The sequence below is a fragment of the Nyctereutes procyonoides genome, unplaced genomic scaffold (genome assembly GCF_905146905.1).
Source record: "Nyctereutes procyonoides isolate TBG_1078 unplaced genomic scaffold, NYPRO_anot_genome, whole genome shotgun sequence".
In the NCBI taxonomy this organism is placed as follows: domain Eukaryota; kingdom Metazoa; phylum Chordata; class Mammalia; order Carnivora; family Canidae; genus Nyctereutes; species Nyctereutes procyonoides.
In genome coordinates, this window is record NW_026575130.1 from 4,040,122 (window position 1) to 4,056,358 (window position 16,237).

Here is a 16,237-nt window from a genome sequence, read left to right on the forward strand (position 1 = left end):
ATTACCAACAAGGTCCTGACCTAGTAATAAAAAATTAAATAAAATCTCAAATCTAAAAACAAGGAACAGGCACAATCACACACATATTCTGACCAAACTAATCCTGAATATTTCCCAAATAAAAAAAGCACAATTATTACATTCCATGTTTCAGCAAAGAGGCATTAAAGATTCATGCCATAAGTTTATTTACAAACATGTTGAGTATGTTGAATTCAAGAGTTTGATCCATTTTTCAGAGACTGCACCTCTTAAGATGTTCCTTTTCACATCTGTTTAGTGGATCAATTAAAACATCCTTATTTCTTAAGCAGCTGGTGTCTTACTATAAAAAAGGGTGCAGCAAATCCAGATCCAAAATACAAAGTCATCATAAGCAGTAGCCTTGTTTTCCACTGAAAATGGCAAATTCTTCCCGGGGCCCTCCTCATCGCGGCTCCTAGGGACCACAGAGGTCGTGGACCTCCGGATGCTCTGTCCCAACATAGCGCCCCTGAAGGTCCTGCGAGAGCCGCGGACCCCCAGCCGGCAGGAACCGCAGCACCACGCCCGCTGCCCTCCGCGACCCTGCTCCTGGCCGAAAGGGCCACAATAGAGTTGTTTAAAGTTACACTATGAATGTTATACTATACACTAAAATATGACTTTGGCATTATTCACTTGATCTTTCTCCAGTTGATGTGTATTTCTTACCAGTATTTAATTCACCTTCTATACACCTTATATCCTATGTTAAATAGAGATCTTTTCATACCATTCCTCTCAAAATCTTTTAATGATTTTCCTTCAAGTCTGAACCTCTTAGCGTGGATGCACATCTCTTCTCTGTATGAATCTAGTCAACAATGGTCTCACACCATGCCAAGGACTGCAACATCCAGCCATGTGGGTGGAACCCTTTTTATTCATGCCTGTAAGATAGGGCTTAGGCTCTTCCCTTTCTCTTGTTCACTTTCTTTACCTTTTTCCTCTCCTCGCTCAGTTTAGGTAAAACATCCTCTTTGAAGACTTCCTGACCACCCCCACACCAGGTCCAGTTAGATGCTTCTCTTCTAAACTCTGCTATTAGCTTGAATCACTGCTAACTTAGCATCTATCATCACCCCTTTTTAACTTGTCTGTTTAGATGGTGAGCAGCTTCTGGGATGTTTGCACATGAAATTCCTTTTTGCTTTACCCATGCAACTTAGTGCGTATATATAAATTTGTTAATTAAAATAAATTAAAACTTTTTTAAAGAATTTTTTTTATTTACTAGACATTGGTACTTCTGGTCCTTTGTGTGTATTAACTTAATTTCATCTTCAAAACGAACCTTTGAGAGAGGCTCTATTATTTACCTCTTTTTAAAAAAGTAGATGAAGAACCTGAGGCATAGCAAGGTTAAGTAGTTAACCTGCTTAAAGTTAGACGTTTAGTAAATATCAGAGCTTTTAGTAAATATCAGAGGTTATGAGAGCAGCCCTCATAAAAAAGACCTTATGCTCTTATTCTGGACCAGATATGTGTTCTTAAAGACTACCAAGGACAAGCATAAGATTTAACTTTAGAGTAAAGCAAACAATTAAAAGAGCAAAGATACATGTTCAATGCCTCCACTTTATTTCCCAGAGTTAAGAGAGAGAGAGAGAGAGAGAGAGAGAGAATAAGGAAGGGTAATAATTTGCCAGTGTTTCTTAGCTAGTTAGGGTCTTATCATTCTAATGTTCCTCATTCTAATGTTTTTTTTTTCTCATTTTAATGTCCTTTCAGACAAGATAAAATGGACTTACTACTTCTTTTCTATAAAATTAAGACAGCTGCAAAGAAAATAGAATCAAGAATCACTAAAAGAATAAAAAGAGTTATTACTCCTATTTATTGAAAGCTAAAGTTTTATAAAATACGCTAAGACTTCAGTCTTGATATACAGGCTTAATTGTGAAAAATAAATGCACCTCAGTCCCTTCAGAAGAGCTGGAGTTCTAGATACATTCAAATGCAAGTCAATTGGAAATTTGTTTCTAGCCTAGACAAAAGCCTATATCTCCTCTTCACACTTAAGGTCAAGGCCTAAAATTAGATAAAGCAAATGATTTTATTTTACTTCAAATACATATGGGGAAATGTAACAATTATGTATTATTTTGCATATCTGTGTTTGTATTGGCATGGGAATTAACTACAGGACAGAATGGGTTAACCACATCTATTTGTCTAAAGTATGGAAGTTGGGCAGCCCCGGTGGCGCAGCGGTTTAGCCCCGCCTGCAGCCCAGGGCGTGATCTGGAGACCCTGGATCAAGTCCCATGTCAGGCTCTCTGCATGGAGCCTGCTTCTCCCTCTGCCTGTGTCTCTGCCTCTCTCTCTCTCTCTCTCTCTCTCTCTCTCTCTGCAATTCTAAGAATAAATAAATAAAATCTTAAAAAAAAAAAATAAAGTATGGAAGTTTAGGGCAGCTCGGGTGGCTCAGCGGTTCAGCGCCGCCTTCAGCCCAGGGCATGATCCTGAAAACTCAGGATCGAGTCCCACGTCAGGCCTGGAGCCTGCTTCTTCCTCTGCCTGTGTCTCTGCCTCTCTCTCTCTCTCTCTCTCTCTCTCTCTCTCTCCTCTCTGTGTATTCTAATGATAAATAAATAAAATCTTTTAAAAAATAAAGTATGGAAGTTTAAAGATCCCATTTATAATGTAAAATATGTTACTAAAGAATGCTTATCTGTAGAATAATCTCCCCCAAATATCTCCTTTCATAATAAGAATTGCTGGTAGAGGTGATAACATGATAGAAAAATTATAGTACAAACGTAAAAGTCAAAGGGACTTTTATCATCCAACTCCAGGTATATGATTAAATCTGTTTCTTCCTAACTCAAGCTTTTCTGCACAATTTTTCTTCCTAAGTATGACTGTAAGTCTATTTTTCTTTTGAATTCTTCTCCTTCATTTTCCTTCTTAATACAGTTCCTAAATGAAGCCAAAATATCAGGGTCCACTGAGAATAATACTTTTCAGCTTCATATTTTATAGTTAATTATGTTATGACTCATAAAAAAATTGATCCCAAAGTTCATAATTTTTCTTTTTCTAATTTGTCCTGTTCGAAAGCTGCCTTTTCACCATCTCCTCATTAATGTAAACCGATAGTGGTCCTTGTTTGAAAGCACTTCATCAGAATTAGCCTCAAGTGAGTCAGCTGACAGAAGAAATAGTAATAAATGAACATGTGTCAATGAGAAGGCTGTTGAGCAAAAGAATTTAGTTACCTTCCAGCACAGACCACAGGATAATTTATTAAAGTGTCAGAAGCAAACCTTTAAGGTAAAAAAATAGCTGATACAAAATTCTCTGATTACCCAAAATGAATCTTTAATGTAAGTAAATGGAAAAGAACAGAATTTCAACTGTGCTGTTCACCATTCAAAACTAATTGGAAAATGGTTGGCTTGAAAATATAATACTCTATAACAAACTGATCAAATAGTGAATAAAATTAATTCTAAGGTTTGTTTATACATAGTAGAACTACAAAAATGAATGCTAATTATCATTTCTAAGCACTTTTAATCATAAAAATTATCTTTGAAAAAAAATGCATGAAATCAGCTAGATTAAGGAAAACAAAGAAAAATTCATGAAAACAAATAACGTCTTTTTATATCTCAATTTCACTAGGTCTTTGCCATTTTTTATAACCTAAATGTTAAAAAAAAGCATCCTTAATCTAAGGCAAAGTCAAATAAAACCCTTTATCTACACTTATAAGGACATTCTGATTAAAAAGTCAGATTAAGTCTTCTCTGTGAATAGCTGATAAATTGATAAGAAATCTCTATTAACACATTATAGAGAGATTCAATTTGTGTGTGCTACATAACGGCTTTAAGAAGAAGCTAAATATTATCTGTATAACTCTATTCAGGATGAATAGTCTACTTAATAAGCTTTATTCTCACAAATTAGCAGTGAAGTAGCCCACGGATGCATAATGTAGGAATTTTATAGGGTGGTATACTAATTAGATTGAGGCTATACATGTACCACAGACTATTTGTAAGAGGAAAAAAAAAAGAAAGAAAGAAATAATATCCATCATGCAACTGTATTTTGGGCAATGCAGAAACTGACTTCACACAAATTATTATTGCCTGTTTTTCATATCTTTGCTTATTTTTTTTCCATCTTCAGTTTGATAGTGTATGTAAAGTAACTTTAAGTCAGATCCCTTTATATTTAAATAATTTTTAATGTGTTAGTTGTGAGAGGACAAATAGTTGAGAAATGTGTGGTATGTATTACAGTAAAAAATAATCTCACTTGGGTGGGGAAATAGGGATTATTCCATAGTCCAAATTACTATTACACAGATTTAATGCATGTGGAAAAGTATAGCATTTTGTAAATTAGAAAGTTCCTTTCGGGATGCTCGGGTGACTCAGTGGTTGACCCTCCACCTTTGGTTCAGGTTGTGATCCTGGGATCCTGGAATTGAGTCCAGCATCAGGCTCCCCTTGGGGAGCCTCCTTCTCCCTCTGCCTGTGTCTCTGTCTCTCTCATGAATAAATAAAAATCTTTTAAAAAATCACTTGTTTTTTCAAATAACCCATTAATCAAAGGTAAACATTTTCATATTTAAATCACGAACATTGTGAAAGATATGTGACAGCAGAACTAACATTTTTAAAAAACATTAATTTAATAAGAATTATAATGCCAATCTCAAAAGAACCCTGAACTAAACCCTGCAGAATCCTATTTTATTCCGTCAGCTTTGCTTTTGGCGTCTATAACCTAAGTGAAAATTCCCAGAGATGTCAATAGTCTGGAGATTTCCAAATACTGGAGAGTTAAGATGGGAAACCAAAGTCTAGATGATAAGTGCTTCAGGTTTAAAGATAGTGCGTGTGTTGTTTTTTATTTAACTTTATTTCTCTTTGCTTTCCTTTATTATAAGTCAGCCTAGGCTACAGTTTTCTGGTCTGACATATAAAGAGCTTGGAAGTCATCATTCTATCCCAACAACAAATAAAAAGCTGAAAAAACTAAAAAATTAGCAATTCTTCTTGGATGGGTCAGATAAGTAAGGTTCAGCGTAAATCACTATTAGAAACACAGACAAGTGAATAGAATCAACTTCCTGGGGCAAAAACTTCCATGGGAACCAGAGACCAGGAAGGAAAACCTGAACTGTAATTAATAAGTTGCTAGAGGCTCAGTTGGGACAAGTTTGAGGGTCAAATACTCTAGGGAGACGTAGACATAGGGGAGCCCCTACACTTTTGTGAGTTTTGCATCCAGATGCTCGGCCACATTCTAAGAGTGAATATCTGAGAAAAAAGCATCCTTTCATGCTGCCAGCGGAGGGAGGAAAAAGGAACAATTTGGAAATACCCCCAAGCATTCTGTTCTTCTTAACAAGGTTTTACTTAAGGAGAAACTATTTAAACAGAGCCTAATCTACAGGATTTTATCAGAGCCTAATTGACCCAGGAGAAGAAAAAACACATAACTCCATGCCAGTCTAGTCATCCAGTTCTACCTAAGAATGGAGAGAGTGGTTGAGAAGCATTTGAGAAATTCACAGTCTGAGACATAGGCTCACTACAAGAGTGAGACCTAATTTTAGGACTATAAAGTATTTCACACACACACACACACACACACACACACACACACACACACAAACACCTGCAACACTTCACCACCACATCAGTTAAGGCCTATTTATAGCAATTCCTTTACCCAGTAGAGCATGTCTGGCTATCAACTACTACCTGTGAATCCATATAGTTTATTTGAAAGTGAATTTAGATTAGTTGTAGATGTATATTGCAAACTCTTCGGTATCCACTAAGAACTATTTTTAAAAAGGTATAATTGATATACTAAGAAAGAATAAAAAATTGAACCATAAAAAATGCTCAAGTAAAGCAACAAAAGTCAGAAAAAAAGAGTGGAACACAGAAATAGGAACAAAGAATTAGGGCAACAAATAAAAAACAATAAATATGGTAAATATTAATCCAACAATATCAGTAATCAATTATGAATGTCAACAACTTAAATATACCAATTAAAAGACAGAGATTGTCAGAACAAATCAACAAACAAGCCCAACTATATGTTTTTTACAAGAAACCGACCTTATTTTTTTTATTTTTTTAAAGATTTTATTTATTTATTCATGAGAGACATAGAGAGAGAGAGAGAGAGAGAGAGAGAGAGAGAGAGAGATACAGGCAGAGGGAGAAGCAGCCTCCATGGAGGGAGCCCGACATGGGACTCGATTCCACATCTCCAGGATCACGCCCTGGGCTGAAGGTGGCACTAAACCACTGAGCCACCGGGGCTGCCCCAAGAAATAGACTTTAAATATAAAAAAGTGTATACATTAAAAGAAATGGAAGCAAGCAGATATCCCATGCTTAGCACTAGTAAAAAGGGAAGTGTGAATACCTACATTAATTTCAAGCAAAGAAGACTTTATAAACTTTTTTTTTTTTTTAAATTTTTATTTATTTATGATAGTCACAGAGAGAGAGAGAGGCAGAGACACAGGCAGAGGGAGAAGCAGGCTCCACGCACCGGAAGCCCGATGTGGGATTCGATCCCGGGTCTCCAGGATCGCGCCCCCGGCCAAAGGCAGGCGCCAAACCGCTGCGCCACCCAGGGATCCCCAAAGAAGACTTTAAGATACAGAAGGTTATCAAGAATAAAAAGGGGCATTACATAATGATAAAGGGGCCAATTCTTCAAGAGAAAATAACAGTTCTCAATGTGTGCACACCTAACAACCAAGTGTCAAACTTTAAGAAGCAAAAACTGATAGAACTGCAAGAAAAAAATAGATGAATTCAATATCGTATTTGGATTCTTTAACACCACTTTTCCCTGAAATGGATAGATCCAGCAGTCAGAAGAACAGCCAGGGCATGATTATACCCAACACCACCAATCAACTGGATATAACTGATACCTAATAGACTATATAAAACCAGTAGATTACATATTCTTCTCAAATTTACATGGAACATTAACCAAGATAGATTAATTTCTGGGCCATAAAACACACCTTAACAAATGTAAAAGAATATGAATCATACAGTATCTTCGTTCAGACCACAGTGGAATTAAACTAGCAAACAATAACTGAGAGACAACTGGAAAATCCCAAAATATGTGGTGATTAAACTAGTTACCTCTAAATAACACATGGAACAAAGAAGAAATCTCAAGAAATATTAGAAAATATTTTGAAATAAATGAAAATAAAAACAAAACTTATTAAAAGTTGTGGGATGCAGCAAATAAAGTGTTTAGAGGAATTTATAGCATTGAATGAATATATTATTAAAGAAGGAAGATCTAAAATCAATTGTCTAATCAATCAATTAAATCTAAATAAACAGAAGACAAAGTAATGAAAAATCCAGCAGAAATCAATAAAATTGAAAATGAAATAAATAAAGAAAATAAATACAATGAAAAACTAGTTCTTTGAGAAGATCAATAAAATTAAAATCCTATCAGGGCAAGAAAAAAAAAGAGAACACAAATTTATAAGATCAGAAATAAAAGAGCAGACATCACTACAGACCCCATGAACATTATAAAGTATAATCAAGGAATGCTATGAATAACTATGCTATGATATAGTCAACTAATTTGATAACCTAGATGAAACCTTCAATCCTTAAAAGATACGATTTGCCGAAATTCACATAAGAACTAAAATAGTTGGAGAAGATAAATCAGATTGGGAGAAAATATCTGCAAAAGAGACATCTGAAAAAGGACTAGTATTATCCAAAATATATAAAGAACTCTTAAAACTCAATAGTAAAAAAAACAAAAACAAAAACAAAAACACCCAACTGAAAAATGATTCGAAGATCTTAACAGACACCTCACCAAAAGATATATATGGATGGCAAATAAGCATATGAAAAGATGTTTCATGTCATATTTCATTAGGGAAATGCAAACTAAAACAATAGTGAGACACCATAATGCACTTATTAGAATGTCCAAAATCCCAATGAAAATGTGGAACATTAAGGACTCTCATTAATTGCTGGTGGGAATGCAAAATGGAACAGCCACTATGGAAAACAATTTGACAGTTTTTTACAAAATTGAATGTACTCTTACCACATGATCTAGCAATTGCTCTCCTTATTTTTCTTAAAGATTTTATTTATTTATTCATGAGAGACACAGAAAGAGAGAGAGAGGCAGAGACATAGGCTGAGGGAGAAGTCCCCACAAGGAGCCCTAGGTGGGACTTGATCCCCAGATATGGGGATCATGCCCTGGTCCAAAGGCAGATGCTCAACCACTGAGCGACCCAGGCATCCCTCCTTCTTATTTTTTAAAAGAGTTGAAAATTTATGTCCACACAAAACCTGCACATGGATGTTTATAGCAGTTTTATTTATAATTGTCACAGCCTGGAAGCAACCAAGATGTCTTTCAGTAGGTGAATGAAGGAGTAAACTGTTTTATATCCCGAAAATGGAATATTACTCAGAAGTAAAAAAAAAAAAATTATCAAGGCATTTAAAGACATGAAGAAATCCTAAATGTGTATTACTCTATGAAAGAAATCAATTTGAAAGTGCTACATACTGTATGATTTCGCTTATATGACTTTCTAGAAGAGGAAAAACTATGAAGACAGTAAACAGATTAGGGGTTATTAGGGGTTAGGAAATTGAGAGTGGCAAATAGTTGGAGCACAGAGGATTTCTAGGGCAGGGAAACTATGGGCTTTGGGTGATAAGGATGTGTCACTGAGGGTTCATCAGTTGCAACAAGTTTACCACTCTGATAGAGGATGCTGATAATGGGGGAGGCTATGCATGTGTGGGAGCAATGGGTTTATGGGAAAACTCTGTATCTTCCACTCTATTATGCTGTGAACCTAAAACTGCTCTAAAAAAAATATCTATTTAAACCAATCTATTTTTAAATTATAGTTGACTCTGGCAAACTTTTATTGACAAACCATAACTTTATTTTTTTAAACCATAACTTTCTTAAGAATATGCAAACAGGGGATCCCTGCGTGGCTCAGTGGTTTAGCACCTGCCTTCAGCCCAGGGCATGATCCTGGAGTCCTGGGATCAAGTCCCACATTGGGCTCCCTGCATGAAGCCTGCTTCTCCCTCTGCCTGTGTCTCTGACTATCTCTCTCTCTGTGTCTCAAATAAATAAATAAATAAATAAATAAATAAATAAATAAATTTTTTAAAAAATATACAAACAGAAAATAGTGATCCTAAAAAGCATATAAAATAGCTGTTCACTTGTGTTTTCTTGCAAGTAATTTGCATCCAATTTGAATAATACATATGCAGCCCAGATGAATATCTGGAATAGTATTTACTTTTTCAATACATAGTTGTGGTTTTTTTTTTTTTTTTTTGTCAAAAGCAAATAGTTTAGAAACAGGCAATGATACCTTCACCCTCACTTAAGAGGCCATCATAATTGAAAGTCACACTAACCAGTGTCTTTGTTCTCAGTTTTAACTAAAAGAATACAGGCAAATGATCTCAAGACTGAGTAAGGCCAGGGCCACAAAGATAGATGTTCCTAGTTGTCACTGGTTAAATGGTATCAAAGCTTCTATATCCCTAATAATTTCATCTCATAATTCCATGAATATGAGTATATGGAGTGTTTTGTATCATTCAACTTTTCTTTTATATCAAAAATCACATTTATTTATTCTGTTAAATTAAATACAACATACTGGATTCTTAATGCAAAATTTGAAGATTTAACTCTTTTGAAAATGAAGAAGCAGATATAGACATGATCTTAGAATTCTATAGTCCTGTTTTAGTCCTTCTCTTATCTCTCTAGTATACTCATTTCTATCTCAATGCATACATTCTCTAATAATTAATGAATTAGTTGTGAGGGGTATAGTTTACATGAATGCATTTGCCTGCATTATCTTAAAAGCTTTAGTATGGATATGAAATAAGGATTTCTTGGTAGTGAAATATACTGGTTACTCAGGCATCATTGTTACACAAAAGGATAGCATTTTATGACTCTTGAAAAAGAAAAAAAGTAGGACAACTCATACAACCAGATACCAAAGCTTATTATAAGTAAATTTAATGTACCATTCTGTATAACTGTGGTGCAGTTATATTTCAAGGCATACTAAAAAAAAAAAAAAATTAGGGTAGAAAAATTTAAGTAGGCTAATAGTACAAAATTAATTAGTCACAATATATCCAACTATAAATAATGGATGTGGTATTTATGATCAACTCTTATATTCAATAATTAATATTAATTGAGCAATTATAAAAATAAATATGCTGGGGAGTTTACAAAAACAGATAAAACTCAATTCTACCTTTAAGAAGTTTCCAATTTAACTGGGAAAAATGTTAGATTATACCAGGTAAAACCACCTCGCAATTATTTTTGGCCTATAAAGTGGTGATTTCAAATGCTTCACCTAATATAACAAAAATCTCAAACAGTGTACATGGTAAAAGCACTAAGAGAAGGGTGAAGTGCTATCATTATTTAAGAGGTGAGCTTGAAGGCAGAAACTTTCCAAAAGGAAAATCAGAAAGGTGAATACACAGAGGTATACACAAGGGTGTGGAGAAAGAAATATGTTTGAGGAATGACAGTGGCATCCAGTTATATCAGAGTCAAGACCTGGACTTGTAGGATTGGATCAAGAAGGGTCACAAGTCTTGTCAAATCAGCTTCAGTCCTAATCAGTCGGTAACTAAAAGCAATGAGCATCTCTGAGGCAGAAAGGTGGCTATATGCTTTATGGAGAATATGTGACATTTGTTGGCTGAATGAATTATGAGGGCAAAGATAGAGGTTGAGAGCAATCAGGAGATTCTTCAATAAGCTAAGGAGACATAAAGAGACTCTACATTAGAATAATAGAAATGGAAAGGAAAAGACTACAGCAAGAGAAGTGCCAGGGTAGAATCAAAGTCAAATGCCATAAAGATTCCAAGTTGATAGAAATGGTGGAGAAGGTTTGGAGAGAAAAGGTAAGTAGTTGAGAAGAATGTGAAATGATCTAAAGACGTTCATATGGATAGGTTGTACATCTCAGATCTGGAAATGCCTCAGTAAGGTATTTCTTTTTTTTTTTTTTAAGTATTTCTGATTCCTTTATTTTAAGATGCTAATTGACCTTTTACAATGTTAGGAGAAGATATTGCATAGAAAGAGAAAAGGGAAAGATTGTATGCAGAACTCAGAGGACTTTTCAAGTAAAGGATAGAAGAATGAATACAAGAGGAAAAAGAAATGTGAGCTGAGAACTATCCCTGTGGAAGATGAGTACCTCAAAGACAAAGTCAACATTGTCAAATAGGGTTGAAATGTCAAGGGGAGACGAGGACCTCTGGATCTGGCAAATAGAATGTTATTAGTGACGTTCAAAAGAGAGTTTTTGGTCTAGGTCAAAATCAAAGCCAAATGTAAAGATATAAATGAGTCAGGGCTAGGGATAAAATTGAAGGAATTTGAAAAACTCAGTCAGCAGAAGATAGTAGAAAGTTTGCATAGAAGCTCCAGGGCATAAGTAAATTGAAGGCTATTTTAGAATAAAGAGACTAGAAGATTGTAGGCAAAGTGGTAGTGGGGAGTCAGAGAATAAATTTGCAGGAGTATATCTCGGGATAGGAGAAGGGAGTAATTAATAGGAAAAATTCCCTGAGGACAAATGAGAGCACACAGGATTAACTTTGGGTTAATCCAGCCTTGTCTAGTCTATTTGGAGGAAGCAGGAGGAGTGAAAAAGATGGGATAAAGTTGAAGTTGTATAGAGACATTAAAAGAGAAGCTTTAGGAATCCTTAAGTATTTCTTAGCCCTGTTTCTCATACTAAGATGGGATAAAAAACTATCACTCCTCTTGGAGAAAAGTTTCTGCATTGTAGTCAACCTCTGTATTTTTTGTGGTAATATTTGCTGGTGATGACTTGAGGAAAAGGTGTTCTGGGGCTTCTCCCAGACCATTTCCTATAAATGAGTCCTATTCTGTTACTTGTAAGGTGATTCTATATGCAAGGTTCTCTACGTTGATGAAGTTTTAGTAAAACACCCCTGGCTGCCTCTTCTTGCTTATTTAAAGTTGTTCTAAGATTTTATTCATATTCTTGTCTGACTTTTAGTTTTCTCAGTAAACTATATTAGATTTGTAAACACTCTTACCACCAAACTAGAACTTGGAAAATGGTACAAATGTAGGATTTGCAAAAATAGATGTCAAGAAACGTTAGAAAGCAGAACTTTACATTGTTAACTATTCAAAATTTGTGTACTTGCTTTACAATGACCAAAAGAACTACCAGTGGATAAAAGAGCAAGAGCTCTGGAGTGATAAAAAGCACTGGGTTTCCAAAGAAGAGCTTGAGAAAAGTAGCACGGTTTCTTAAGGCCCACCTTTGTTGTTATTGTACTTTCATTGCACATTCAAAACCACAGGTTTTGTGTTTACTATGAACCAAGTATTTTCCTTCTCACAACAAGCTTATAACATGGGGATCATTATCCCCAATTTGCAGATGGAGTCACTGGGGCTCTAAGAGAATAAATAAGTTCCCCGAGGCCGCTATAGCTACAAAATGATGAAATCAGAAGTTATCTACAGGTACATCTAATGTCAGGTTCTGTTCTTTTTCCTCCACCTAAGATTTTGTCCCTGGAAGGTGCGGCTGTTCCATTTGGAGACAGCACATAACATTTTTGAAAGAAGTTTATGATTGATGTTTGCTTTGACATTTTCTAAAGGTCTTTGTAAACCTCAATGAGGATTATCAATTTTGCTGCAACTCTCTTGAGTTTTGCGCTTTGTTCCAAGTGTGGCTTAACTTCAAACACCTTGTTACCTGATGTGAACACAAGTTTTATTATCTCTGCCAGAGTGTTCACATTCAGCATAGACTTTATGGTCATGTGCTTACTATTTGACTAAACATATTCCTCAAGGTCATCTTCAGTCTACTCACTTCTTTGTTTGACTTCTCCTTAATATTTGATAAGCAATAACCAGATATATAATTTGTATATTCATCATCTGCCTAGAGTGAGTCGGACCGAAATCCATTTAAGATGGACTCAAATGAGCAACTTTCATGCATCTTGGGAAAGCAATCTGAAAGTATACCCCCATTTTCCAAAGAAAGGATTACAAACTGAAGTATTAAGTTGGTGACAAAGTGGGTAGCTGTTCTTTTGCTCAAACTCATGTGCTTTTTTGAGATAGAAAAATCCATGGATAGTTAGTTTAAAAATGTAGATGTGCATGTTTTATACCATGAAGAAAGTTATTTAAGAAAGCATGATAATATCCAGTATGCCTAAATGTAGGTGTGAGGAATTGACAGCTCAGCAGAGATGTGTGGATGAGGACCTGGAGGTGGAAATTACGTTTAAAAGAGGAAAGAAAAGAAAGAAAAGGAAGAGAAAAGAAAAAAAAAAAGAAAAGAAAGCAAAATTAAAATAGAAATAAATTAATGATTTTGATCTTCAAAGTATCAAAAATTTATGATGAGAAAAATTTTTAAAAATCAGCATGCACGTGGGATATAAGATCCAGTAGCTAGATTGTGATGCTGTCTACTGAGGAAATAAAAAAATGGTTAACTGTATTTATTAGAATAGAGTCAAGGGCTACTCACTGAGCTGATCAGGAAAGCAATAACAAGGCCCACAAAATTAAAGATCTTAAAGGAGGCAGTTTATACCAAATTTGAGAAAAAAATTCAAAGATTAAAAAAAAAGGACTACATTATACATAGAATAGTATACCACAGCCCGGGCTAGGGAATCACAAACTACTGTATAAAGCCCAGTCTGTATTATTGTAATATGTAATCTCTTTTAATTTCAGCTTTTTTATCAATTAAATGAGTGTTATAAAGCAGTTGCAAAGACTAAAGTATAGGTGCTTTGTGAGTGCCAATGATTAGGCATTTTTATTTTTTATTATATTTTATTTTTTTGATAATAATTTTATTTTTTATTGGTGTTCAATTTGCCAACATACAAATAACACACAGTGCTCATCCCATCAAGTGCCCCCCTCAGTTCCCACCACCCAGTCACCCCCATCCTCCACCCTCCTCCCCTTCCACCACCCCTAGTTCGTTTCCCAGAGTTAGGAGATTTCCATGTTCTGTCTCCCTTTCTGATATTTCCTACCCATTTCTTCTCCCTTCCCCTCTATTCCCTTTCACTATTATTTATATTCCCCAAATGAATGAGACCATATAATGTTTGTCCTTCTCTGATTGACCTATTTCACTCAGCATAATACCCTCCAGTTCCATCCACGTCGAAGCAAATGGTGGGTATTTGTCGTTTCTAATGGCTGAGTAATATTCCATTGTATACATAGACCACAGCTTCTTTATCCATTCATCTTTCGATGGGCACCGAGGCTCCACACAGTTTTCAAGAGTGGCTGTACCATTTCACATTCCCACCAACAGTGCAAGAGGGTTCCCGTTTCTCCACATCCTCTCCAACATTTGTTGTTTCTTGCCTTGTTAATTTTCCCCATTCTCACTGGTGTGAGGTGGTATCTCATTGTGGTTTTGATTTGTATTTCCCTGATGGCCAGTGATGCGGAGCATTTTCTCATGTGCATGTTGGCCATGTCTATGTCTTCCTCTGTGAGATTTCTCTTCATGTCTTTTGCCCATTTCATGATTGGATTGTTTGTTTCTTTGGTGTTGAGTTTAAGAAGTTCTTTATAGACCTTGGAAACTAGCCCTTTATCTGATACGTCATTTGCAAATATCTTCTCCCATTCTGTAGGTTGTCTTTGAGTTTTGTTGACTGTATCCTTTGCTGTGCAGAAGCTTCTTATCTTGATGAAGTCCCAATAGTTCATTTTTGCTTTTGTTTCTTTTGCCTTCGTGGATGTATCTTGCAAGAAGTTACTGTGGCTGAGTTCAAAAAGGGTGTTGCCTGTGTTCTCCTCTAGGATTTTGATGGAATCTTGTCTCGCATTTAGATCTTTCATCCATCTTGAGTTTATCTTTGTGTATGGTGCAAGAGAGTGGTCTAGTTTCATTCTTCTGCATGTGGATGTCCAATTTTCCCAGCACCATTTATTGAAGAGACTGTCTTTCTTCCAGTGGATAGTCTTTCCTCCTTTGTCGAATATTAGTTGACCATAAAGTCGAGGGTCCACTTCTGGGTTCTCTATTCTGTTCCATTGATCTATGTGTCTGTTTTTGTGCCAGTACCACACTGTCTTGATGACCACGGCTTTGTAGTACAACCTGAAATCTGACATTCTGATGCCCCCAGCTATGGTTTTCCTTTTTAAAATTCCCCTGACTATTCGGGGTCTTTTCTGATTCCACACAAATCTTAAAATAATTTGTTCCAACTCTCTGAAGAAAGTCCATGGTATTTTGATAGGGATTGCATTAAACATGTAAATTGCCCTGGTAACATTGACATTTTCACAATATTAATTCTGCCAATCCATGGGCATGGAATATTTTTCCATCTCTTTGTGTCTTCCTCAATTTCTTTCAGAAGTGTTCTATAGTTTTTAGGGTATAGATCCTTCACCTCTTTGGTTAGGTTTATTGCTAGCTATCTTATGCTTTTGGGTACAATTGTAAATGGGATTGACTCCTTAATTTCTCTTTCTTCAGTCTCATTATTAGTGTATAGAAATGCCACTGACTTCTGGGCATTGATTTTGTATCCTGCCACTGCCAAATTGCTGTATGAGTTCTAGCAATCTTGGGGTGGAGGCTTTTGGGTTCTCTATGTAGAGTATCATGTCATCGGTGAAAAGGGAGAGTTTGACTTCTTCTTTGCCAATTTGAATGCCTTTAATGTCTTTTTGTTGTCTGCTGAGGCTAGGACTTCTAGTACTATGTTGAATAGTGGTGGTGAGAGTGAACATCCCTGTCTTGTTCCTGATCTTAGGGGAAAGGCTCCCAGTGCTTCCCCATTGAGAATTATATTTGCTGTGGCCCTTTCACAGATGGCTTTTAAGATGTTGAGGAATGTTCCCTCTATCCCTACACTCTGAGGAGTTTTGATCAGGAATGGATGCTGTATTTTGTCAAATGCTTTCTCTGCATCTAAATTGAGAGGATCATATGGTTCTTGGTTTTCCTCTTGCTGATATGATGAATCACATTGATTGTTTTACGAGTGTTGAACCAGCCTTGTGTCCCCGGGGATAAATCCTACTTGGTCATGGTGAATAATTTTCTTAATGTGTT

General features: G+C 35.8%; 1 protein-coding gene and 1 pseudogene across 1 annotated transcript in view; one reads left to right on the plus strand and one right to left on the minus strand.

Moving 5' to 3' along the window:
* The window catches only part of LOC129521227 (bifunctional heparan sulfate N-deacetylase/N-sulfotransferase 4), a 246,980-nt gene that overhangs the window by 166,534 nt on the left and 64,209 nt on the right, over positions 1–16,237 (plus strand). The gene's annotated exons all lie outside the window — the stretch shown is intronic.
* On the minus strand, positions 146–486 carry LOC129521228 (cytochrome c oxidase subunit 7C, mitochondrial-like; annotated as a pseudogene).